Raw genomic sequence first — 27,190 nt, forward strand, 5'->3', positions numbered from 1 at the left:
TCCAGCTTATACGATGCAACGATTACTGCGCTGTTTGTAACAGACATTGACGGTAATAAGTTAGTAACTAAATATCAGAATATAATATGAAGAAAATAATGAGCGAAATGTGAAATTAAAATTGTGAAATATAAGTTATGTTATTTTATAAATATCATTTAATTTTTTCAATAAAAGACCTCAATTATGGTATACACATCGTGGCACTTGGCAACAAGGCACACACACAGAACTGAAATACCGAAAGCAAGGAGACTGTACACAACTGCGACGCGGTTCTCATAGCTGGTATAGTCGTCGAATCGTTCGTATAGCAATGTGGTATGCTGAACTTTGTTTAATATTCTGGCGGATTTGCATTTGATCTTCAACTTTGAAAGCTTAGGATGGAATAATATACGGTACGTATATAATATTAGTATAATTTATTAATAATGGTATCTCTTAAAAATAATTTATCTTGCTATACAAGAGTATACACAGTTTTACATGAAGTTTGAATATCATTAGTCTCTGATATAGTTGTTTTTTAAGTCATTAAGAAAACGTTAACTGCAATATTTGTTTCAGAAAATCTAAACACAAAATCATTCTTCACTCAAATTCATTGCCAAGAGTACTATTTTAATATTACACGAGAGAATTTGTATTGCAATATAACATTTTTATAGAAATGTGATTGTACTTAAATTGAAATGTGTAATTCACATACTTTATTATTACTATGTTGAAACGTTAATTTCATTTCAATTAGAATACAGAATTAGTGTATAGACATTTTTAAATGTAACCGGAAAAAGAAAATATGTTAGAGAAATCGCTTTCTGTAAGAAGAAAAGTATTCTATTAATGAAATTTTAGTTAATATGTTTAGTGTTAAAAATATTTCTAATATAGAAACTTCATGAAACCTATGATATGAATATTACTGATTTTTTTCTTGAATTCGGGAAAGTTGAGAAAGTACGCTCAATACAATTAAAATTACATTCAAATGTAATAAAAGTAAAGTAATTTGTACGGATTATTTAGTAACTTGTAATTTTAGCAGATTTTATTTGCTTTGAAAAGTTTTCACATGGACGAAATTGTATTATTTTAGAAGTATGATTACTGAAAGTATTATAAAGTTCGTCCGCATTTTTGAGTATGTCTTAGAAAAATTTAAGTGTTTGGTGGGAGTAATTGCTATTCACCTTTCTTTTTATAACTATTGTAAAGGTTTAACAATCATAGGTATTAATATTGTTAACTTTTGTTTGCATATTAACACTGTGTATCTTAATACAGTAGCCTACCATTTAGATCATTATATTTAGAAATTGATGTATGCATATTTGTAATGTTGTATGCATGTGTAACTACGCATGGTGTTCATATAATTTAAAATTTTGGGGCAATGTTTCCTAGCTCATACGAAAGAGTATTACCGTTTTATCGATAGCACAAGAATCTTCAGAAGGTAAAAACATACGTACTGGTTCCCATTAAAGTAATATCAGCGTTCTTAGCTATAGATTTCCCTGTGTGCTATATTAACCCTCCGACAAGAAAACTTGTCATGTTAATTATATTTAGGTCGATCTGTACAATATTCACAAAGAATCTTGAAACTAATTTGAATATGGGTTTGAACTGTCTTAAAATGGTATCCTATATCAGCAATGACGCGTCAATTTCCAGGTTATTCAGAAAATCCTTGTGTTGACATTCCATAGTCTACATTTGACGGTAGATGTCTGTTCACTCAAATTACGTGTATATTTTAGTCCACATCTTTAGAATAGTGGTCAGCGTACCTTATTATGAATCTATCGGACCCGGGTTCGAATCATGGTTAAGACAACGTAATCTAGAATTAAATTTGTTGCATAAATGACATTTCTAATATTACAAACACAAAACTTGCATAAATTAGACTGTACCAACCTCGCATATGAAACTGGAAACATGCATCCAGAATCAGCATAATAGGAATGTCAAGTCCGTTCATAACGTTATCGGATTTTCTGTCGCGATCACAGCTCATAGCCGAAGGCGAAATGGAAATTAGAAGCGGAATCAATAACCGCGTATCCGATAACGATTTTTTTCGTGAAATATTTAAATAACATTGTACTTAGAAGACTACATACTATGTAGTTTAATTACTGATTAATGCCGCACTTTAACACTATAAGGACCTGGATTTTCTAACTACTTAATACGGCCAGCACCGGGTCGTTTTGATCCGTCAATTTTTATCCGTCAATTTTTCTCTTGTTAGAAACTTATATATGAAATAATCTTACCACAGACTTAGTGACTGTAATGAAATAGTTGAGAGTTAATTTCAGAACATAATTCGAGACTGGTATACAATTTTTGTAAGAAAAATTGTTATGCTTAGGTGAAAAAATTTGTTTTAACTGTGTATAACTACTAACATATTACATACATACTGCTCATGGGCAGGTCTTTCACTACAAACCCAGCATTCTCCAGTGTTCCCTATTTTCTGGTTTCCTCTTTGTCTCTTCATATGATCTACAAATCTTAATGTCGTTTATCATCTGATATATTCTTCTGCCCCGAACTTTTCTCACGTTCACCATTGCTTCCAGTGCAGCCTTCAGTAGGCAGTTTCTTCTCAGCAAGTGACCCAACCAATTCCTCTTTCTCTTTCTGATCAGTTTCAGTATCATTCTTTCTTCACACACTCTTTCCAACACAACTTCATTTCTTATTCTGTCTGTCCACTTCACACGTGCCTTTCTTCTCCATATCCACATTTCAAATACTTCTATTCGTTTCTCTTCATCTCGTAATATCCATGTTTCTGAACTAACATTAATTCTGCCATTGTTCAGATGCAATTATCATATGCAAGGAATGTTAACTCAATTTTATATTACTGTATATGTATATATTGGTTATTACAATCACATCTTGCTCGTACATACATTATTCTTTCTGAACATTGACCACACAAAAATTTGTTACTTTGCGCAGACATGTTTTATTTCTGCTATGACAACCTTCAATATGAAGGTCTTCCTCTCAGGTTTCCTGGACACTGATGGAATATAAAATCTTGCGAGATATAATTAGGGTCACCAGTGTTGTTCTCATCTTAGTCACAAAAGCTAACTGGATATTCTCACCGAATATATTTCTGACAATGTTTCTAAATAATGCAGAATTCATCTCTCATAATCTTTCGTGCCAGACGTTTATCTTTCGAATTACTGTATCTCGTGCCAGGTTTGCAAAAGAACTAGAGATGGGGATGATACATCGGTTATTACGAAATACCAATATTTTTGTTTCGAAATAGCGATATATCGGTATAGAAAATTTTGATTCAATATATCGTATAATATATCGGTTTTCTAAGAAATGTATAGTTTTTTTAGGAATTGTCATTATCAGCATCAACAAAATACACACTAGACAACTCGATAATTCTCAGAGATGGCGCTAATGAAGGTGGACAGTTGAATAAATTGTGCAACATTGAAATATCCGATCCAATCAATACGAGCTCTGATTGGCTGAAATTCGAATTCAGACTGATTAATATGCAGTACCAAATTCAAAATGCAACATGTGCAAACACTGCGAACGTGGAAGTGAGACAGAAGATTTATCTACTACTGTTTTAGTGTCAATGTTCTCCAAGGCAGGAGCAACTGCCGCTCTGAAAAGGAACCTCTGACCTTAAAACGGCTATCAAAACATTTATTTTTGTGTTGTGAAATGGAAAGAGAAACAAGGATTTAATACCGGTATGATATTTGTTTACGGCTAGTATTTGTGCCCAATGGCAGTTCTTTCACTGCAAACCCAACATTCTCCAATGTTTACTATTTTCTGCCTTCCTCTTAATCTCCGCATATGATATGTCAATTTCAAAGCTAATAATTAATATTAAAATTTAAGCAAGTTTAATATAATAAATGTACACTTGAAAATGTAATTGCATTAGTATTAATTTGCTTATGGGATAGCGATATATCGATATTTTTTGCAATATATATATATCGATTATCGAAATTAGGTTTGCGATATATTGCAATATCAATATATCGATATTTAAATTATTTCCTCCATCCCTAAAAAGAACTACAGTAAATGGCGAATAGGAATCTTGAAATAGAATAATGAAATACTTCACACGGTTGTCAAAAGAAATGCCGCTGTCGTTCAAAATATATAGACTATTTTAATGTCGCAGAAAAGCAGTTATAAATTCCCTATTGTCGTTCGTATATTTTGAGTATCAGCCATTGTACGTAATGGGAATATTTTCGGTAATATTAAAGACTTGCTGTATACATTCTATAAACTTGCCACATGGCGACCATGTATTGAGTTCATTTTTAGGCAACGTAAGACTATCATAAAACATCAATGTATGTAGTTTGCTGCTGCATGAGATAGAGGGAACAGACCGGTCAAAATGATCTGTGTTGCTCCTTCTAGGTAGCTGTACTTGTTAAGCCCATAAATAACGTTCGAGACTTGAAATTTTCAGGGGACATAAAGAGAGTATATTTAATAAAAAATCCCGAAAAACGAACTTGATGAGCCAATACGCAGAGGAGATACAAATAAATATCAAAATGGGTCAATATGACCGATTGGTCCTTCTAGTGTTAAGAGTTCAACTTTAAAAAGCGGTATATTAAAGCCACCTACACGTTCTCAGAATATAAAAATTTGCTCTTCTGTTACTGGAGTAGAACAGTGCAGGTAAATGCTACACGCAAGAGCGTTTCACTTGCATGGGTTTGTAAAAAAAGAAAAAAAAAAGTTCGTACACTTGGCGTCTCCTCAACGCGCTGAAGAGGGGTGACAAAGACGGTAGGTTTCCTGCTGAACAAGGTTGGGCCACGTACTTCAACGGATGTCGCTATAACCACGCATAATCCTGTAATGTTGATTCATATTCGCCTTCTCGTTCTCTTCACTATCCGTTCACTTTTTTCAAATGTGGCCTGCAGTAAATTTAAATGTGTGTTGTTATTTTGGATGAGGAATAACATTCGAAACGAAGCTTAGAAATTTTTGTTGCTGTATTTAAAATTTTCGTAGTCGTATTTAATAAATTTATTCAAGTTAAACGAACTTTTCGTCGTTCAGTCCCCGAATTTGAACCAAATAAAATAAAACTTGCAACTGTTAAAGTTAAATATATTTCAAAGATAAATATAAACATACGTAGAACTCGAATAGGAGGAAAATCTGAGAACAGAATGAAAGAGGTTCGCTTGTGCATACTTTCATAATAAAATTTGCCCATGCACATTCCGCACGAATTCATAAAAATTGCTCAGGCAGCGTAAAGAACAGAATGGTTGTGTAACTGAACGTATGTAGAAAATAAATTTTGTATGTGCAGGATGAATCGTAACTATTATTTTCAGGGGGCTATTCTTTGAGATATTTCAAACAAAGTTGCATACAGTTTTGCTAGTTTTTGCTTTCTTTTCGAGGTAAAAATTGATTTATAGGAAATATTGCATACGGTAGCTTATTTTGGAAAAGGCATTGATTTAATTTCCAATATGCTCAGTTAATTTGAGAACTCTATTTTAGTAATAGATTATTGAAAAATTGCAATTTGCTACGAACAAATGTAACGTTTTAAAATTCCTTTTGAGAATGGAGTTAAATGTGTTCCGATCAAATTTATGCACTTGTAAAGGCCGAAACTAAAATTATTATTATTACTACCATATAATTATCTCATCGTTGATTCTGTTCATTATTCGTTTGCTTACACACAAAACTGGTTAGATGTATACGGTGGCCGGTAGGTGGAAACGATGCAACATTTCCAACAGCGAATCCATGTGACCTCTCTGTTATACCGTAAGTGAAATCCAAATTAAAAAATTGCTTAGACTTCGTTTTGTTTCATTGCACTTCAGTTCGTTTCCAGAGTTATTTTGCAGCACCTACTGTTCGAAAACTGCGTGCATATGTATAGGCCTATACGTTTCTACGTACATTAAAATACTGCAGTGTGTATGCATATGTGTAGGCTTATACAGGGTGTAAGGAGTATGTCATTATTTATAATCGTTGAGAAACTGCTACAAAATTTCGCCGATTAGGTAACCTACTTTGCTGAAAACGTAGACTGTACATCCTTCTTGCCGCATTTGAATTACGAAGACTTTCTCCATAAACTAATAACATTATCATGATATTCCTGAATGACATAGCAAGCTGTTTATCAAATACCTGTACTGAACTGCCATCAGCTTGGCAGGCGACCTGGGAGCTTGAACTCAGCTGAGCTGTACTTCTGTGCAGAGTAGTCAACTGCATGAGTCCTGCCGAACTTCTTGCCACGTCTCGGAGTATTGACAAATTTAAGCATGCATTATAATTTAATTTCACGAAAACTTAATAGAACACAAATATTTATTTAAACTAATATTAACTCTTTGCTAGATATACCCACTGATGCAATTATTGTTTTCGTATTTTTACTGACGATATAAGTAGTATAACGCAAATAAAATAAGGAAAGAAATATTTTTTCTGGGAAAACTATTATGTTTTGACTATGTTGTATGATCATTTTTTGATCCTGAGGCCGTCCCCGAAGACTGTGAGAAGAGCGGCACTTATACTCCTTACAGCTTGTATATTGTGTATGCTGAATATTTTATGGTAATTTATTAAAATTACTGTTTTATGAAGGAAAATAAGTTTCGAAATTTCCATAAAACTTGTTATGAAAGTACTCTGCCATAATAGACAAATTATGTTTATGCAGTAAGTAAAGGCATGGTTCTTGGGGTATTAGCACATGATTAGAAGAAATGGTTGTTCGCAGAGTTCATGAACTCATTTTTGGATCCAGACGAAATGATGCTGACGCTCTTATTCTCAGTAGACTACAGTGGTACAGGGCAGGCATTATAAGCGTGATACCTTGCGACTGTTCTGAAGTTTTTATATATAAACAGGACGAATATATAACCTAAAAAGATAGCTGCAAGAATTTATAATAGTTAGAAGTATTGTAACGTATATAGAAGTAAGAGATGAACAAATATTGTCAAATGACGCCGAAAGAAGAGTTCGATATCCATAGAGTATTGTAATATGATTTTTAATGGGTTATTTTAGGACTCTTTATCAACTGCTGTGATTATCTAGCGCCTGAATTATATGAAAGGTAGTAATGCCGGCGAAATAAGTCCAGGGTTCACCGCCGAAAGTTACCCAGTATTTCTTCTTAAGGGGAAAACCCCGGAACAATCACAACCAGTAACTCGTCCCAACGAGGAATTGAACCCGGAATCGCTCGTTTCACGGCCATTCAGACTAAACAGCTACAGTTGATAAAGCGTCGTAAAATAATCCACTTACGATAATTCATGCTGTTACCGGAACTGAACTATTCGCTATGCGCTCCGTTGAAATCTGCTGGGTGTCTGAATCCTTCTGGGTCATAATGGTACAGATTGTAGTGGAGTTTAAACTGACAAGCAAAAATTTTAATGGGGGGGGGGGTGACCGAAATTACGAGGCCGTCCAGAGAGTGATTTTCCCTGAGGGCGTTTACAGAGAGAAAGCACAATTTAATGCAAAGATTTATTGAAACAGATACAGAAATCGCTATTTTTCAACATGTTCCCCACTGGAATTGAGATTGAGACATTTGTCAACTTTTATATTCTTATGTCGTAGGAGTCTGCCGCTTGGGATCGGAACCAGTGTATGACAGCCGTCTGCACCTCTGTAGATCCCACAAATGTCTCAATTCTACTGGGGAATATGTTGAAAAATAGCGCAACAATTGCTGTGTCTGTTCCAATAAATCTTTACATGAAATTGTTTTCGTTCTATAAATGGTCCCAGGGAAAATTATTTTCTGGACGGCCTCATAATTGCGGTCGAGTGGCCAAAATTTGTATAAGCACTTCTTTTGACATTATTAACATGATGAAAGAAAAACATCAAGTTTTTAACTACCTCCATGAGAATGTTTGCTTGTGACTTTTTTGAGATAGGGAACCAATGGTCAGAAATGTCCATTTTAGGCGCCACGAGATCTTGAACAAGGAACAAGTTTGAGGAACTTTTTAACCTGCTTTGGTTTTCAGTACAACTGTCTACTGCATCGACATTTGGTGGCGTTAGCTTGCAAAACACAATCCCCTCGGGTAACGTAAACCATTCAAACGGGGTGGCAGGAGATAAGGTCCTATTAAGTGAACCTGTACAATTCTAGTCCACACATTGATGGGGAATAGTTGCTAGTCACCAGACATGAGGGTGGTAAATGTATTTATTCCTTCATGTAATGTGGACTTTATATCGCCAATAAAAATCTTGTAAACACATTCATTGCGCAAGTAGTTAGGTAATGATACTTCTATTACGTGATTAGTTAGGTAATGGTACTGGTATTACCTAAATGGTTGCGTAATGTTAATCGCACAATAAATTAAAAAAAATGAAATTGATTTTTTAATGTAAACATTAACAACATGTTCGACAAACTTTTTACATTTTCTTCGAAACACCAATCTTCATATTCTTTGTATTCCACTTCATATCTTCGCGGGATTTCGATGGTACTATACCTTCAGTTGCATAATTTGCAATACTGAATCGTAGTTTGAACTCATTTTAACAATTGTTTATTTCTCCTAGTACTACTATTTGTTATAATCAAAAGTGTGTTCAAAACTAATAAAACTGAGATAAACGAATCGCCTCTCGCAGAAAGAAACTAGTAATAAAACAATCGCCTCTTCACAAAAGACATGTTTAAGAATAATATAGGTAATATAGTAACTTGTATTAAAAATTTAATTTATTATAGAGGATAAAACGTTTTACGATATACTTGTAACTTCATGTTAGAATACTCCACTGGTTATGTAACTCGTATTGTAATATGAAATGTTACGATACTTATAGTACCGTAAATAACTATTTAGTTACTTCAGACATGACTATTGCGGTGTTTTAAAACACAATAATGGGTAAAATGGGCCTAATATTTGAACAGTAAAAACTGTAGGGAGTTCGGTATAGTAACACAGTGCTGAATAAACCATCAGCTTTGTGTGTGAAATCATTTGGCCCCATTGATTGCACCCGAAGTGTGTTCTGCCCAAGGGCTGTATTTCACTGCAGACTCAGCATTCTCCAGTCTTTCCCATTTTCTGCCTTTCTCTTTGTCTCCTTGTATGATCCTTCTATCTTAATGTAGTCTAGGTATCACCTGATATCTTTTTCTGCCCGAACTCTTCTCCCATTCACCATTCTTTCCAGTGCATTGTTCAGAAGGCGTTTTCTTCTCAACCAGTAACTCAGCGAATTCCTTTTCCTCTTTCTGATCAGTTTCAGCATCATTCTTTCTTCATCCACTCTTTCAAGCACAGTTTTGTTTCTTATTCTGTCTCTCCACTTCACACGCTCTATCCTTCTCCATATCCACATTTCAAATGCTTCTAGTCTCTTCTCTTCACTTCGTCGTAATGTCCATGCTACACTCCACACAACGCACTTCACCAGTATCTTCCTAAATTCTTTCTCCAGAGGTCCGTAGAATATGCTTCTTTTTCTATTAAAAAGTTCCTTTGCTATTGATTGCTATTTTCCTTTTGACTTCCTGACAGCAGCTCATGTTACTCCTTATAGTACACCCCAAGTATTTTAAGTCGTCCACTTGCTCTACTGCTTCATTTAGAATTCACAAACTTAACTTTACTTTTTTTTACTGTTACCATGGTCTTAGTCTGGTTGACATTTTTCTGTATTCCATACTGCTTACAGCTGTCATTTAGCTCCAGTAGCAGAATTCCTTAGTACAGGGATACAGAACTGGGGAAGAGGTGTGGAAGTATGGGAAAAGAGTTTGTTCCCCGTCCACAATCCTTGACATTCAATGACGCATCTGTGACGTTTCGTAAACATACTGAATACATCTCTCTTCTGCCCCTACCATGTCCAATGACGCGAGGGTTGAAAGGAAGGGGTGAGGTACATGTTCCGGCTTGTGACGTTGTCGCAATTAAAGCACAGTTTTGCGTCCCTGCTTAGTATCATCTCCTCTTCTGCTAACAACGCCATATCTTATATACTTTATTCTTCTTGCTCCTACTATCACTCAAAGTTTGCAGTTTTTCTTGGGAAAGGGAAATGCGGCAGCTTCCCGTTGCTTTCCGCACACCACACTCTCTTTCGCATCTTAAAAGATCGCAGTGGGCCCTAGCGTGGAGGTGAATAATGTGGATTTGACTAATTAGGCCCTCTGGACTCCACCGAAATTCACCGCAAGGGTTAAATATAAGTTATTTCAGGGTTTTTGACTCTATCAGAAACCGGGACATCTCAATTAGCCTTTGATTAGGACTATATGAGATTATGTAATTTCGGAACATGGAATACACTAAAAAGGGGAAACCTAATTAAAGGAGTTCGATCCGCTGCTGAGTAGAGCAGTGGTAGAGCATTCAGTACATAGAACTGAAGGTCGAAGCGAGTTTTTCTCAGTTAATAATAAATGACCATAACAGAGAATTCTGTAGGCTTAAATAATTATGACATTAGAACTTGTATATAAGCTGAAGGTTGTATAAATTTCAAATCATTGTGTAATACAATTTTCTTCTACAGCCCATTGCTATTAGTATAGTAATGTAGTCCACGATAATTCGATAGGGCTAATAGTTGACTTCGGGTGCAGGCCTACAGATTTTTAGAACGTTAATGTTATTTTTAATAAATTTGCTCGTTGTAATGCAAACCAAAGCAACTGAAATTTGATTTTCATTTTATCTCGTAGTGCGTGGTAGAAATACACGTCAATGTTCGTTTTAATCAAGTAGTTGTTTTAATGCAAACCAAACAAAGGAAGATTTGCTTAATGTTTTCATTTTATTGTGTAATGTGTTGTAGAAATGTACTTGTTAAATTAGGACTGTAACTTGATTACTAATACCCTACACCGCAACTGCACGTTGCACAAAATAGATTTGTTTGGTTTATATTTCTTAATTATGAAATAAAATGTATATGGATTATGAGTCACTTCAATGTTTTAATCGTTCATAAGCTTTTTCAGTTAGAACAAAGTCATTAAAAACGAAATTTCAAACCTATGTCGTAAATGTATCGTCGATTTTCTGCAAACGGACTACCATATCGATGGCTAAGAAGTGATACCTCGTATCTACACAAACGGTAATTTAGTTTGACTGAATTATTATTTAGGTTACGTTATAATTTCGAGGGAAAAATTGTTCCGGGGCCGGGTATCGAACCCGGGACCTTTGGTTAATCGTACCAACGCTCTCCCACTGAGCTACCCAGGAACTCTATCCGACACCGAGCCAATTTTTCCCTATATATCCACAGACCTCAAAGTGGGCTGACAACCGTCAAGCAACCAACATTTGAGTGCACACTAACTCTGTGTGACTTTAAATTGTGGTTTTCTGTTATGTACAGTGATGTGTATTATGCAAATTAAGCTTTCAGGAATACCCGGCCCCGGAACAATTTTTCCCTCGAAATTATTCAAATTAACTTTACAGGGAGTTATTCCTGAAAGCTTAATTTGCGTAGATTACGTTATGTTCACAAAATTGGACAGTTACTGGTAGCTAATATTTTGTCCTCCAGTAGATCTTCCAAAGTAGAAACATATATAAAAAGTTCGTCTATTTTGACAAAGATTAATGTTTAACAGTCGCATACCAATGGGGGGGGGGGTGGGTCAGTTATTGACCCCAGAGAATATCTTTAGTGGTTTCTCTTTTATTATTGGGAAATTTATGCTATGCTTTTATGACATTTTTTGTTATGTTGTAGTCATTGTAGCAGAAAATTAACTTTTGGCGGCAATCCATTGTCGAGTTATAGTGATTGTTGTCGGTACATGCGCATTGGATTTCTTATTTCCATTTATGTTTCAGTAATTTTAACGGAGCTAAGTGGTTGTATTTATTTCTTTGACGATAAATATGGCTAAGAGGAAGCGTATGACAGAGGCAGAGATTGATGAGGCGATATTTGACAGTTCTTGTAGCGAAACTGAAGATGTTGTTCCGCAGCCTATAGGAGAAGATGTATCAAGAGAAAGTAGTGAGTCCGAGGAAGAAGAAGGTAGGCCTAACGTTTGCTTCACTCCTTTGTGTAATAACACAATTTTTTGTAAATAAACTACTGGTCAGAAACTAGGCATAATAGGTTTCTGGTTACGTACGTGATGCATGTAAGTACTTATTGTTTTAGAAGTTCAGCCCGTACGAAGGCGTCCACGTCCGGAAGCAAAAATCGACCAACCCCCTGGAAATATGACTGCTCCATCTGGTATGATATGGAAAAATGAACCCAGTACAAATCAGAGAAGGCGTCACTCCGCTAACATCATGAGAACCCAGGGAGGACCTAAGCCGGGAGTGAAGCCTGACACTCCAAGGAACGCATTCTGTATGTATTTCGATGATGAAGTTCTAAATATTATTTTGATCTACACGAACCAGAGATTGGAAATATTCAGACAATCGTGTACTGATGCATTTATTCGAAATTCGAAAGATTTTGTCCAAGAGGAAATTTTAGGTGTTATTGGAGTTCTTCTAAACTGTGGGGTGAATCGACAAAATAAAGACAATGTTCGTGAGCTATATAGTGAAGAAAATTTTCCACTATATAGAGCTACATTTTCAGAACACAGATTTAGATTGTTACTGAAATGCCTGCGTTTTAATAATTCAGTTACACGTGAAGATCGGAAGAAGAGAGATAAATTTGCTCCTATCAGAGATATTTGGAATATGGTGGTGAGAAAGTTTCCTATGTTTTACAACCCTAACGAGTCTGTCACTGTTGACGAAGAACTAATAACATTCCATGGGCGCTGTCCATTTAGGTTGTATATCCCAACCAAACCAGGTAAATATGGGATAGAAGTAAACCTGTTGTGTGATTCCAAGACAAACTACTGCCTCGCAGGAGACCCTTATGCAGGAAAGGTTGAATCTGAGCAAAGAAATCATAACAGTGGTCCTGAAGTTGTGAAAAGATTGGTTCATGTGTCTAACTTGGAACAATCAGGACGAAACATCACAATGGACAGGAAATTCACAACCATGTTGCTTGCAACGGAATTGTTGAAGGAGAAAGTAACTACAGTTGGCACTATACGAAGTGACAGAAGAGATTTACCGACAGAACTTCGCCCTGTTTCTTTGAAAAATGCCCAACCTGGAACAGTTAGATTCGCCTTCACTGAAGATACCACCTTGGTCAGCTATGTCCCAAAGTAAGGAAAAGTTGTGACAGTCCTTTCTACGCAACATTATGACATGAAGGTGACTGATGATAAGCCAGATATAATCCTGTTTTACAATTCTACTAAAGCAGGAGTGGATGCTCTTGACAAGTGCATAAGAACATACTCTTGTCGTCGAGGAACGCGGCGATGGCCAATGGCGGTTCTATTCAACCTCATTGACATTGCAGCATATAATGCATATATATTGTTTCGTGAAACTAATGATCAATGGGCTAAACAGTACTCAAAAAAGGATTCTGGAAGGAAATATTTTTTGAAAGAACTGAGTCGACAACTTTGCATCATAAATATGAAGAGGCGTGCTGAAAATTCAGTTGGCCTACACACAAAGTATATAGATGCTTTACGTATCTTTGGCTATAATTGCAATCAACACCAAGGTGCAGTGAGCAGAGGAAGTGTACGTTCAGAATTACAAAGGAAAGTAACACGTAATGCAGTGACAAATATTCCAAAGGCCGTTGTTATTTATGCCCAAGAAGTAAGGACCGCAAATACATGAAGACCTGTACTTCATGTAATAAGTACATATGTTCTGCTCATATGACGGAAGAAGAGTCCATTCCTATTAGAACCTGTTCGCAGTGTGATTCTGAACGACTGTTTCTGTTTGCATAAGTCTTGAATACAGCAAGTAAAATTGTATCAGAATTCCTGTATTTCTCAGAATGTTTATATATTTTGTATCTGTTCAAAAATGCCTTTTTGTAAAGTAAAATACATTCAATAAATTGATATAAGATTCCTTAAGCCATAAAGATTACAAAAATATAAAGTTTATATAGTTTAATTGCAAGAAAAAATGTAAACTCCGTGGGGTCAGTCACTGACCCCACCATTGGTATCAGTTGGTGTAATAATGGGCATTGGTATGTGACTGTTAAAACAGTTTCCTGATTCACCTGTAAATTCACTGATATGCCCACTTCTTATAATAATAATAATAATAATAATAATAATAATAATAATAATAATAATAATATAATACGTGGCGCTACAGCTATTTAAGAGTCCACATCGATTAGCCAGCTGCTGGCCATACGCCCACATGTCGAAGCAGAGGTGAAAGATCAAACCAGAATGGAGGTATCGTGTGATTAGCACGATGATGCCTCCAGCCGTTATAGCTGACTTTCTTACCCGTATTTCGCTACCTATCGTAGCTCTCAAACTGCATCACTATTCTGTATGGACACCGGTTCCATTCACTTGGTGAAATTTCATGAGAAAATTCTTTCTCCCCCCTCCTCCCCCCATGAGGACTCGAATCAGCGCACATTTCGTACCGCGAGTTCTAGGCAACGCCACGGAACGGGACACGAACACTTCTTAACCATCGATATGATGAATTAGCAACGTTGCCAAGTGAATGTGTTAATTAAAGATTATTATGGATACTCTGAATACAAAAGCAAACCATTTAAAGCAGAACGAATGAGTTTTCTAATACCTCATTTAGGATTCGCTCGTTTAGGTGAAAAACGGAACTAGTCTATTCGAAATACTTCTAAAAGCCAAACATAAAATTGAGTAGATAAAAATACAAACAATGGCTGCAACACTTGGAGAGGATGGTCAAATCTTCCAAAACTCCGATCGCTAAGGGACATCGGAAATTAAGATGGATATAATAGGTTCACTTACTTGCATTGTTGAGTTTCTCAGAACAGAACATAGATGCTTCTTAACCCATTGTATTCATTATGGGTAGGGAGCGAATTCACGTGCCATAAAAATGGCAAAATATGCATACACATATGATCTTAAAAACTAGGATAAATGCACTAAAAATAACAAAATATATGCAAAATATGCAATGTTAAAATAAAAATAAAATTATTATTATTATTGTTATTATTATTATTATTCATTTTTTTATCTGTACATAAGAATATTGAGACGCTAAAGTTGCGTGTCCGTTAACCCACTGCTTAAGCAGTACACTTCTAACAAATTTTTCGTTAGGCATCGTTGATAAAACTAATTCAAAATTAATAATTTTCTTGCAGCTAAGTTGTTCTAAATACAATGCACTACACACACTGTCGAAGCTTCTGACTTGTCTCCACAATAAAATGAAATATTCTGATTTTACTTGTCCGCAAGTAGAGAACAGAAAACTGCATTATCGTGCTTATTATTTTTGACAGAAGGCGAAATTCGAGTTTAGCGAGTACAAAGAAGTCTATCAACACTTCCCCCAAGTTCAACGCCGATCATATTGCGACGTTCTCGTGACAACTGTCAACATATTACGAACGTGCGAATGAAGTAATCGATAAGGCGGCTTCTTGTTTTTATTAATTACCTATTCTTCCAAGCTCAACTTTCATCCATCATAACGTCCCAATATTATACATTTGCAGTCATTGTCCACCATGATTAGCCGACAACAGTGCACTGTATGTTGTCAGATTGCAATAAATAAAATATAAATACTAAATTGTTTCACTGTCTGAGTTTCTTCTGTTTCCATCTTTTCGATTTTCCGTATACTTAATCTCGATTAATACCAGCACGCTAGAAAGTAACAAAATGTGCTTTCATATGCGCTGAAAGCTGAAATATGCATTAACCACTTAAATATGCAAATATATGCACTATAAAATCTTGATTTTTGGTTGCAAGTAATTTGAAATAAGTTAACATTCACATAATTGTAGCATATGATTTGAAACTAAGGAATAAAACATACAAATATGCTATACTCCGTCCCTAATTGAGTTAGTTCTTCTAAGCTAAGCGATAAATTTCTTTTGTTTCATAACTTATAAATAAAATAAAAATGCGTTTCGCTGTAATATTTTTATCACTATGAGACTCAAACATTACGATTAACCTGGGAACTACTTTCTTGAATGCATATTAATTAGACTTACGAAAATCGTTCTATCTTTAACAGTGAAGAGTTGTAAAGTGACGCCAAAAATTTTTCCTTGCATTTTTAACTATGTCCTGATTGTACCTATGCAGTGTAAAATATTACCATGGCAACTAAAACTTACCATTAAGCAAAGCCTTATGGTATAGTCAAAAAAGCAACGTACAATGAAAATGCAAGGAAAAAGTTTGTCACTGTACAAGGTAACAGCCACTCCTATTTAACACCAAGAACAAGATTGGCTGGAAGATAGGAAACCCTATAGTGAAGGTACCGTTACTACAGCCTTCCATCATCATCATCATTATCATCATCACAATCCACGTGCCAGTCTTGGCCTTCTGAAGTTTTCCTCATTCTTCCCTATTCAGTGCCGAGCTTCTCCAGTTCTTAATACAAATTATCTTTACATCCTCTCGCTCATTCTTACCATCTTAACTTAGGTCTCCCGACTTTCCTGCCTTCTGACACTGCATTAACCGTTAAATTGGCAATGTATCCTGTAGGATACAACAGGTTAACAGGCTATATGCTATAATTTTACTACTAAGATTTATTTAAAATCTTCCGTCCTCAAGTGAGGTCGACCACTGGGATCCGGAATTAACAAACATAAAAAGATAAAGGGAAATGAAACTAGTAAAATAATTATTCGATTTGTACATTAAAACAACACTTTGTGTTGACATATAAATAATAGTGTAGAATTTGAAAAGAGGCCTTCAGAATTTCCATCACAATCTTGTGAACCTCATGAAAGGGAATGTTAAAGGATTTAAGGATATTACCTGTAAATTTTAGTAAACAACCCTTCGCTCCAAATAGTAAGCCTGTAACATCCCAGTTGTAAAGCAAAATGCCATATTTTTCACTGAGGTATGGAAGACAAGTCACATATTTAGCTCGCTTGTCATCATTTATCTGCTGTGCCTGATTCGTGTCTCGTTCAAAGCAAATCGTAGGGTCTAAGACCACCGCTTTCTGGAGTATTCTATTGATGGCAACAAAGAGTTTGTAATACTTACTAGAGACACAGACCCGTGAGTGGCAGGCAAGAAAAATGTCACAAATTGAATCGGCTAGCATCTGCTATTAAAGGGAGTGTTTGCGGCGCGAAATTCGAAAACAGTACCACAATATTTGATGTAGCCTGGTGATACACTGTTTTAAACATTTTTTTAACAAGGATGGATAGTGATGAAATAAACATGAATGGCAGAGGAGCGCTATATTTATTAAAGTATTACAATGATTCATCTTTGGCGATATTCTAAAAAATAAATTAAATCACCCATATACACTCGAGATAAGTATGTGAAATATTGAATAATGGCAATGTCAACATTAATTTTCAGTATTACTAGTATTGTTTTAAGGACATAATAATGGCTATTTACTGTAATGTTTAAAATGATCTATATTTCAGTCCTTTCATGCAAAGGAAGAGGAAGGTATATGGTGCTTAGAAAATATTTAGTGGTGAAATATGAGATCATAAAAATTCTGGAAACTGATTTAAAACACGAAAATAAATTTTATCATACAACAATCTATTCATTGTGTAGTTGATACCACCAAGTTAGAGGTCAGACTTTTTAATAGAATTAGTAGCGGTAATAATAGGCCTAGTAGTAGTGGTAATAATAGGCCTAGTAGTAGTAATAATAGGCCTAGTAGTAGTAATAATAGGCCTAGTAGTAGTAATAATAGGCCTAGTAGTAGTAATAATAGGCCTAGTATAGTGGTAATAGGCGTAGTAGTGTTGGTAATAGGCCTAGTAGTAGTGGTAATAATAGACCTAGTAGTATAAGTAATAGACCTAGTAGTACAGGTAATAATAGGGCTAGTAGTAGTGCTAATAATAGGCCTAGTAGACCTATTAGTAGTGGTAATAGTAGGCGTAGTAGTAGTGGTCATAGTAAACCTAGTAGTAGTGGTAATAATAGGCCTAGCTAGGCCATTAGCCATATTTTCACTAATTTCTTTGCATTTAATACAACCAAAAACTAGAAGCGCATACTGTACAATACGGAAATTACATGATTAATTCATTTATTGTGAAACAAAACAGTTTTAGACAGATATAGTCTGAGGATTTTTCTTATGCACTCTATTATAATCCACTGTAATGTGATGGCACATAACCCTTACATACATTGTTGAAATCAACCTTATAAACCTGATTAATGTGTTTCCGGAAAAACTTTATCCAAGAAATATTCCGACATTCTGTAAACACATTCAAAGGAGGAACTGCATTTGGAACATTCTTCCAAATATTAAGATATGCATGCTTTCCTGAGCATCCTACAATAGTAGTTATGTTGTAACAATTATTTGAGGCACAGTATTTCACTATTTGCTTATTATTTCCCTTCAAGTGTACCTATATTTTATTCGTACTCCTCAATAAGCATGAACTGCTCGCACTCCCGGCGAAGCATAAACTCCCCTTAATGGCTGCAGAACAGCGATTCAATTTTGTACGCGAAACTAGCGCCGTTGGTGTCTCTAGTTATATATTACAAACTCTTTGGATGGCAATTATATCCACCCTTCTATGAGAACCATTTTCAGACACAATGAATTTCCTCATGTACTTCTCATCCTCTGTTTCTTAGCAGGTTGGCAATTTCTGCACGGGCACGATGGTGTCTATTGTTACGCAGTAGCTCTCCCTTCTTACAGAATCCCAGTACGTGGCCAAGTGTTTGTCTCGCTGCAGCCGGGATGGCGACAACGGGAAGTACTGAAGGTTCTGCCAGGGACAGATCTCACTTCGGTGACGTTGCAAGACATCTTGATCCCGAGGACGAAAGACACTTTTTAGAGGAGATTCAGGAGTCTGCTTTGGGGCATTCTTCATATGTACAAACCTTTGCCTTTATGTGGGAGCTGGCACCATGACTGGAATGATTGTTTTCTGAGAACTTCTGAGATGTTTTCCTTTAGTTTGAGGAGTGACACTGTTTGGAGCAATCTTCAGGCGCTTGAGAGATATTTTCTTCCCCTCTTCTAGAAAAATAGGGGAAAAAATCTGTAGGAAAATTACAATTTTACAATACTATATTATTGCTCAACATATAAAATATGGACATTGCGATAGTTGTTTTCTTTACAGTCCGACACGGTTTAATAAACTAGTCTGAGAAATGAAATTTTGCCAGTTTAGAGGTTAAATATCGACTTTATCTTCCTGTAATTGGCACGAAGTCTTTCAAATTGTCACATAATTGTTTTTAATCATTGTTCATTGTGAATTGATTAGTAGGCCGATCTACCGAACCCTTATTTAGGGCGGCTTTTGTTGATACAAATATATCTCCTACCCACTCCAGCCTTCTGATCTCTATACATCTAACAATGACTGGTTCATTATATAAGTTATATAATTAATGATAACATCTCCTTCTCCATGCCCCATTTTCTGCCACGGGTCCAAAAATATGGCTCAGGATCCTTCGATCAGATTTCGATAATGTCGAAGTCTGAGCTCCAAATGTTAATATAGTCTTCCTTCACAGAAGCATTTTTGTGGTTATGTTATAGTTAACTTCTTCACTGTACTGCCCAGAATTTTTAAATATATTTTACAGCAGAAGTGATTGTTTTATTCGTCATAAACGTTAAGACTCGAGGATCCTCTACCCAAAGCCCCTTCTCGTCCGAAGAGAGCCATGGTAATAATTTCTCATTGTTTTTTAAAGTGGATAGTCTATGATCTGCACTTGTACTTTCAGGAGGAGGAACGGAGGACGTTACAACGAGAACGCAGCTCAATCACTTCAGCGTGGCGCCGTTGAACAACGGTCCATCCACAGTTCAACAGGCGCCAGCCCCCACGGAGAGCGTGGCGCTTCTTAAGACTGCAGGCAGCCAAGAGTCCGACAACTTCAAGGAGACAGGCGAGGTGACTGTTCTTTAGCAGACGGAAGAATGATCTCGACCGCGGAGGAGACATTCACACTCCCACTGACTTGACCGTGTGCTGAGTAAGTTCGCCTAAAACTGTATTCAATTAAATAAAGGAAAAAACAAACCTCTTCTGTCACTTTCCTAATGTGATCTAGTTTTGTTTTCAGTAGTATTGACCTAATTATGAAAATACGAAATGATATTCACGAAAAAAATCACTTTAGCATATTAGCATCGAATCAATTAAAAATTAAGAGAAAATTAAAAATGTGAACCTTCAAAAAGAAAAAAAAAATAATAATAATGTAGAAATTTTAAGGAAACGGGCAGCATAAGCAAAGCTTGTATAGAATTTTGAGTTCGGCAGCATGAAACTGCAAGGAAAATTATAAAATATTTTTGACAAATATTTCATAAGACTTCGCTTTTTAAATAGTATAATGATGGAATTACGGAGTAGTTATTACTGAAATAGTAATGTGAAGTAAATAGTTCATAAGTTCATAGGTAGAGGACATTGTTATTGGTTGTTTTCTTGGCGTGGCAATTCCGTAATTCATGATATAATTCTCACAAATGTAAATTCCAAGTAAATAGATTATTCATAAACAGATTATTGATAAACAGATGGTTTCGAGTGCGGGCTTTCCATTGTCATTCACAATTTTAACATATGTTCACGACGAGAAATTTTCCGATGTTGTCAATCAGCATTGCAACAATATCTGGCACATAGTATGATTTTCGTATGTTGTCAGCAACATTAGCTGAAAACTGTTTTGAAGGAAAATGTGTAACCCTACACAACTTCTCCGAATTAAATGCTTCAAAAGGCCATGACTAAAGCAACTATATGGCACATAAATGTCTAAATCCTGACCGTAAGAAATGTTATCTGGATGAATATCTGCTTCCGGAATGGATGAAAATCATTTGATATACAGTTTAAATTAAAACTACTTTTCTTATTTTGAATACCGTTAAAATTTTTCATCACTTTGTGAAGCAAGTCATGTTTATTTCACAAGAGAAATCTATTTTCTTTAATCTGTGATATACTTTGTAAAGTGACAGTAGTGTTTTGTTTCATTCGAAATGAACTTAAAATATTCATAATTCACACCTTGTCTTGTGTACATAAAGAGGTACAGAAACTATCGTACTTTTGAAACTTCATAGTGTTACTTCATCTTGCGATGAACTTTCATAATCTTAAGGAGCGTGACGAATTTTATTTATAATTTTAGCTATTGAAATTTGAAGATGTCTTCTGCAAAATATGTCGCCTTTTAACTGAACTACTGAATTTGAAATTGAATGGAGGTATTTAATGTATTTAATGCACATATAAGTAGTGTAATATTATGCATGTAAAAATTATTTTCCAGGTTTTCCCATTTGGCACTTTACGTTCAGTCGTTTACCAATGACAACAGTCGGGAAGTTTTCACATATCTTCTATCTTCCCAAAATGCTGATGAAGCTCTTGTAGCTGAGACTCTGATTCTATTGAAAGTGAAGTACTATGTCTGTGCTTAGGTAAAATTGTTTTATCCAAAAAATGCCGAATTTTTTGTTTTCTAGGCAATTCAATATGTTGTGAATTGTTAGAAATAAGAAAAAATATAAGGTAGAATTCAACAGCAAACTGTAGAAGTGAGGTGTGAATGACGAGAATTTTAAATGACTCAAAGTACGTTAAATTTTACTTGAAATGTAATTGAATTAAGACGAGCAGCTCGTTTCCAAATGATAATACTTTTTTGTATATAGAAAACGTATGGTGCAGCTAATCTAAATTAACTTCTTTTGTCACAGAAGTAGAATTTGAATTAATATAATTATTAGTAATGTTTTGCTGCTAACTGTGGATGATAATGCTGTAACATTCCGAAAATCGAGATGGTATATGAAATAAAATCATTAAGTAGTTCATAAAATTTCTGAAGTTTTCAACACTCGTGCAAAGATGGACGCGTTGCTTCAGAATGTTTTATTTGGAAATTACTTTCATTGGTGATACCATGGGATGATTAGAGAAGTAAAGAAGCTTGAATGGAGGAAAAGGTTGTGTTGTGGTCTCTTTTAATCCTTCATTTTTTATGATATAATATAAGATTATTATTCATTTAAGTCGTGGGAGATCACAAAGTTACTACTTTCATAGGAGTAAGTTTATAGAAACATAAATTTTGTTCATACACGAATGAGGTTTATGTGTCAGGACGCATTTGACGACCACTTTTGTTATATAGTCGTCGTCGTCTTCCTAACAAGTATTAGGCCAAGTGGCCTGTTACGGTCTCAAACTAGAATTTTCAGTCCATCTCTTCTTTGGACGGCCTAGAGATCTTTTGCCATACGGATGGTAATGAAATAGTGCTTTTGTAATTCTGATCGATTCATTCGTTCGAGATGACATATGTTCACGACGAGAAATTGGTATTTGCTGATGAACTGCATAATTACTTATTGTTTTATTTTGCACATAAAAATATTGGTTCTGCTTCGTTCGCTAGAGCAAGAATAGTGAATCAATTGAAACAAAAGTTTCTGTGGAAATAAACCCTCGGTCACGTGTTCTTCTTTTTATCTTGTATTGTACATCCTAGTGTACTTCTCATAAATTTCATTTCTGCTATCTGGACTTTTGATTTATCTTTTTCTGTCATTATTCTGGCTTCACGTCCATAAGTTAGCATGTGTACTGCGATTGTAACATCTTTTATTTATAAATTTAATTTTAAGGTTATACTTCTATAATTTGTTATATAGTAACTTATAAAAAAATAGTTATTCTTCATAAAATAATGGGCTTTATTGAAGGGTCGGGTTAGATTTGAAAGTTATCTTTATTGAGAAGCAAGTTTATAGAGAAATATTCGTTTTGTACACAAAAATGAGATTTATTCAGGTGTCGATTAATTTCAAAGCTGAGCTGTCATATTTACGGAATTCGATTTAACACAAAGTTTTTTTTATTTGAAAAGTAACTGGTGTCTTCAAATTTCTTTAAAAACTTTCACAATGACGACAAATTGCAGGGTCCAATCATCAATCCATTTAGAGTTCTGAAGCTTCTCGAGCGTTGGAACAGTCATACATTCGTAGTAATACCACAGTCTAGTATACAGTCACGAAGCTGGAGTTTGAGGGTACTAGGAACAATAGACTGTGCAGGTACTATTTCGCATTGACTGTAATGAGGCGATAGTTGCGATCCTAATAGCAACTATCTGTGGATGCATATTTACTACGTATTGAGCTTCGTGACTATATATATACTGTGGTAATACTGAATAAGAGAAATTTGGATTTGTAAAAGCAGAACCAATATTTCTATGTGCAAAATAAAACAATAAGTCTGTTTTGAGTAGCTTGAATTGCAGCTATTTCGTTCGCTAGAGCAAGAATAGTGAATCAATTGAAACAAAAGTTTCTGTGGAAATAAACTCTCGGTCACGTGTTGAGCTTCAGTAGAAAAAGGAGAGTTATTGCGTAACAGGAATAGAGTTTGTGGAGGTGTAGTCTGTCTTCTTCGGAACAAAGGTTGGGAAGTTCATGAAGAGGTCCACTGCATTTATGAAAATGACTCTCACAGAAGAGCGGATATAATAGCATTAAACAGGCAACAACAAAATGCTATTATCATAGATCCAACTATAAGCATGGAGAGAGATCTCAACCAAGATCATGAAGAGGGCCATTTTTATGAGCCTTGTATTCCCTATCTTAGTGTAAAGTATAACATTTCGTTTTTCACTTAGCAATAGGTTTACTTTTTGGTGCTCGTGGTACTTTACCAAAATTTACATAACATTTTTAAAACAATTATTATAAATACCATCTTTTGAAATTAAAAAAAAAAAAAAATCACCCAAATTCTTAGATTCCCTGCAGATTCTACAATTTCATTTATAGTTCTCAGAAGATGTTAAGGACATGCCATATGCTAATTTTAATTAAGATCTTTTCTTCTTCTTCTTCTTCTTCTTCTTCTTCTTCTTCTTCTTCTTCTTCTTCTTCTTCTTCTTCTTCACTTCAAGGATTAGGTTCATGTTCAACCTGTTCCGGCGCCCATTTCGCTTTTGGTCTTCCTACATCTCGTTTTCCTTTTGGTTTATATCCCATTGCTAAAGCTGGCAGTCTGTAATTCGGCATCCTTTGTAGATGTTCACACCACCTTCTGTTATTTCTCTTTAATTTCTCCAGCAATGGTTCCACCTCTAATTTCTTCCGTATATCTGTTTTTTTTATCTTGTATTGTACATCCTAGTGTACTTCTCATAAATTTCATTTCTGCTACCTGGACTTTTGATTTATCTTTTTCTGTCATTATTCTGGCTTCACTTCCATAAGTTAGCATAGGTTCTGCGATTGTAAGATCTTTTATTTATAAATTTAATTTTAAGGTTATCTTTTGAAGTTTTTATTATAATTTGTATTAAGTGTTTAATTATGACAATTTATTTTTACAACAATATTAATATATTATTATATTACTAGCCGTACCCGTGAGCTCCGCTGCACCTGTTAGAAATAAATATAAAGTAATTACATAATTAAAATAGGACGTTTGATCCAGGGAATATTTGTGTTTGATAGAAGGATAAATCGTTTAATGTGTTATTGAATTTAAATTATATTTAAATAATTAAAATGGAATCATTTTGGTCCAGAGAGCACTCATTTGGTGCAATGACAATTCCTTTAACATGTTTCTTAATTTTTATTACATGCATCCATAGTTCAATGAACATCGACATCATTTACATTTAATGTGTATACTTTATTTTACTTATGTTTCCATTGAATTATGGTAATAACTTAATTTTAACTCTTGTTTTCTACGGATTCAGTAAATGGCGCTTGGCCCACTATGGTTCTGAACCCTTCAAATAACTTAAATAACTTGAATTATATTATATTATATTATATTATATTATATTATATTATATTATATTATATTATATTATATTATATTATATTATATTATATTATATTATATTATATAAAAAGTGTGTTGATAACGGATGTACCCCGATAAGTAAGTTTTCAATTTGTTATGGGGGCTCTTGAATCTCAGGAGGGACAAATTTTATTTTACAACAGGGCAACATAATCTGCTTGGCTCATTACCGAAATTTTTTGCGTTGCATTTAATGCATATGTATTTTATGTATTTTAACTCGATTCAATTGAGCATAGTTAAAATTTGGATTATAAAATAATGAAATGCTAAGCTAACATATTACTGCATACTAAATCAATACACTCTCGTTGTTCGTTAATTCTCTGAGATAAACATTTTAAGAAATACAGGAAACGAATACACAGAATAGCCTATCAAGTTTTCTGTGCATAAGAAGCTATTTTAATCTCACCTGTCCTCAATTCACTCAGAAGTTACTGTAATAACATTATAGCATTATGTCCATACAGATAAACTACACTTTCCAATGGTGAAATAATAATTAATTATACAAATCTGTTAATTTAGCTTCCGATATTGCTTCATACAAACACAGAAACATTCTCTGTAGGCTATGATTCATAACTTTCGATTGTTGTTGACAAAGGCCCCTTATAGACGAAGTCATTTGTTTTTTAATTCATTGCACGGCCTTAAATGGCAGTTATTTTAATTTTAAAACTCATTTATCTCATTAAATATCAGTCCTATCAAAATTTTTGAAAGAATAAAACTTGTCGGAAATGATTTTTAAAGAAATGTTTGCTATGTAACATTTTTCATAAAAATCAATAAAAAGCGAGATATTTCGATTTATTTAATTCAGGCCCCCTTATAACCCCCCTTTTAAATAATATATTTTGAATGCCATATAGCCTATAATCTAAGTTACAACGAACTTAATTTATATTCCAATTTTCATCGAAATCCGTTCAGCCATTATCGCGTGAAAAGGTAACAGACAGACAGAAATTTCAAAAAAGGGATTTTCGGTTTCAGGGTGGTTAATTATATATGTTAGGACCAATTATTTTTGGAAAATCGAAAATTACCAGACAAATTTCGGCTACAGATCTATTATTAGTATAGATTACTATTAGTTTTCTGACTCTCGTTGTCAACCTTAATTAAGATCAGACAATTTATTTTTCTTTAAATATCTCTGTAATAAACAAAACTATATTATTTACTTCTAAACTTCCTAAAGAAGGAACTTTCAAATCTTTCCTTACTTTTCAATAACCCTTAAATATCTGGGGTTCAAAATTATCAATCAATGACGTGCTTTTGAAGCGATGGAACGTTTGACTAAAGAACTGGATAAGAAAAGGAAACTCCGGACACAATTGCCGTTAGTTGGAAAGCATTACAAATCTTCAGAAATGGAAAGTTGTCGGATGTACGACTGAATTTTAGAGAATTGAAAATAAACTGTTTACATAAAAGTTGGATTTAATTAGACGTATCTCAGCGGTTTGTTTCCAAACGGATAATGTTATTGTTGCCTTCTGGCGCCGGAAATTGATTTAAATTTTTAACTATCACGCTTCGTTATTTTTCTTAAATTGTTCTGCATTAATTGCAAGGTATGTGTAACATTCTACAAACACCTATCTCATAATTTCCAGCGTAATGTAATTGATACGTGAGAGGTAAAGTAATTGAATGATAGCACTCTCTTTAATTAAATATGTTCTATGATCTTATGAACTCTCGACTTAACTGTTCATTTCTAGAAATAAAACTTTGAAGCTGAAATGCGTAGTAATGGCCTAGGTTTCAAAGAGCAAACTCAGAAAATCATTCTATAACGAATGATATATTCTACTTGCGTTTTAAGAGAAGTTCACGTAAGATGTAAATGAATTAATTCTAAAATTCCAAGTGTTAATTGTGGGATATATTGAAATATGAATGTTCACTTTCTGAGATACGAGTATATCTTGGCCCATAGCCTAATCAAAAATAATGACAATGAAATGTATACAACTAAAGAAACATGGTTGTGCTTATACAGTGTGTCTCAGAAGCAATGTAAAATATTTCAGGATAATGTAGTTTGGATTAATATACATCAATTGAACCTTATATACCTATGTCC

The 27,190-nt window shown here is 34.6% G+C and overlaps 1 long non-coding RNA gene and 1 other non-coding gene across 2 annotated transcripts; one reads left to right on the forward strand and one right to left on the reverse strand.

Moving 5' to 3' along the window:
* On the forward strand, positions 1 to 23,441 carry LOC138697370 (uncharacterized). The gene is made up of 3 exons (XR_011331572.1): positions 1 to 401; positions 19,943 to 20,194; positions 21,506 to 23,441. It is a non-coding gene; the product is annotated as an uncharacterized lncRNA (long non-coding RNA).
* TRNAI-GAU (transfer RNA isoleucine (anticodon GAU)) lies at positions 11,262 to 11,333 on the reverse strand. The gene has a single exon. It is a non-coding gene; the product is annotated as a tRNA-Ile (tRNA).
* Positions 23,442 to 27,190: the final 3,749 nt, after the last annotated feature.

Source organism: Periplaneta americana, chromosome 1 (genome assembly GCF_040183065.1).
Source record: "Periplaneta americana isolate PAMFEO1 chromosome 1, P.americana_PAMFEO1_priV1, whole genome shotgun sequence".
Lineage (NCBI taxonomy): Eukaryota > Metazoa > Arthropoda > Insecta > Blattodea > Blattidae > Periplaneta > Periplaneta americana.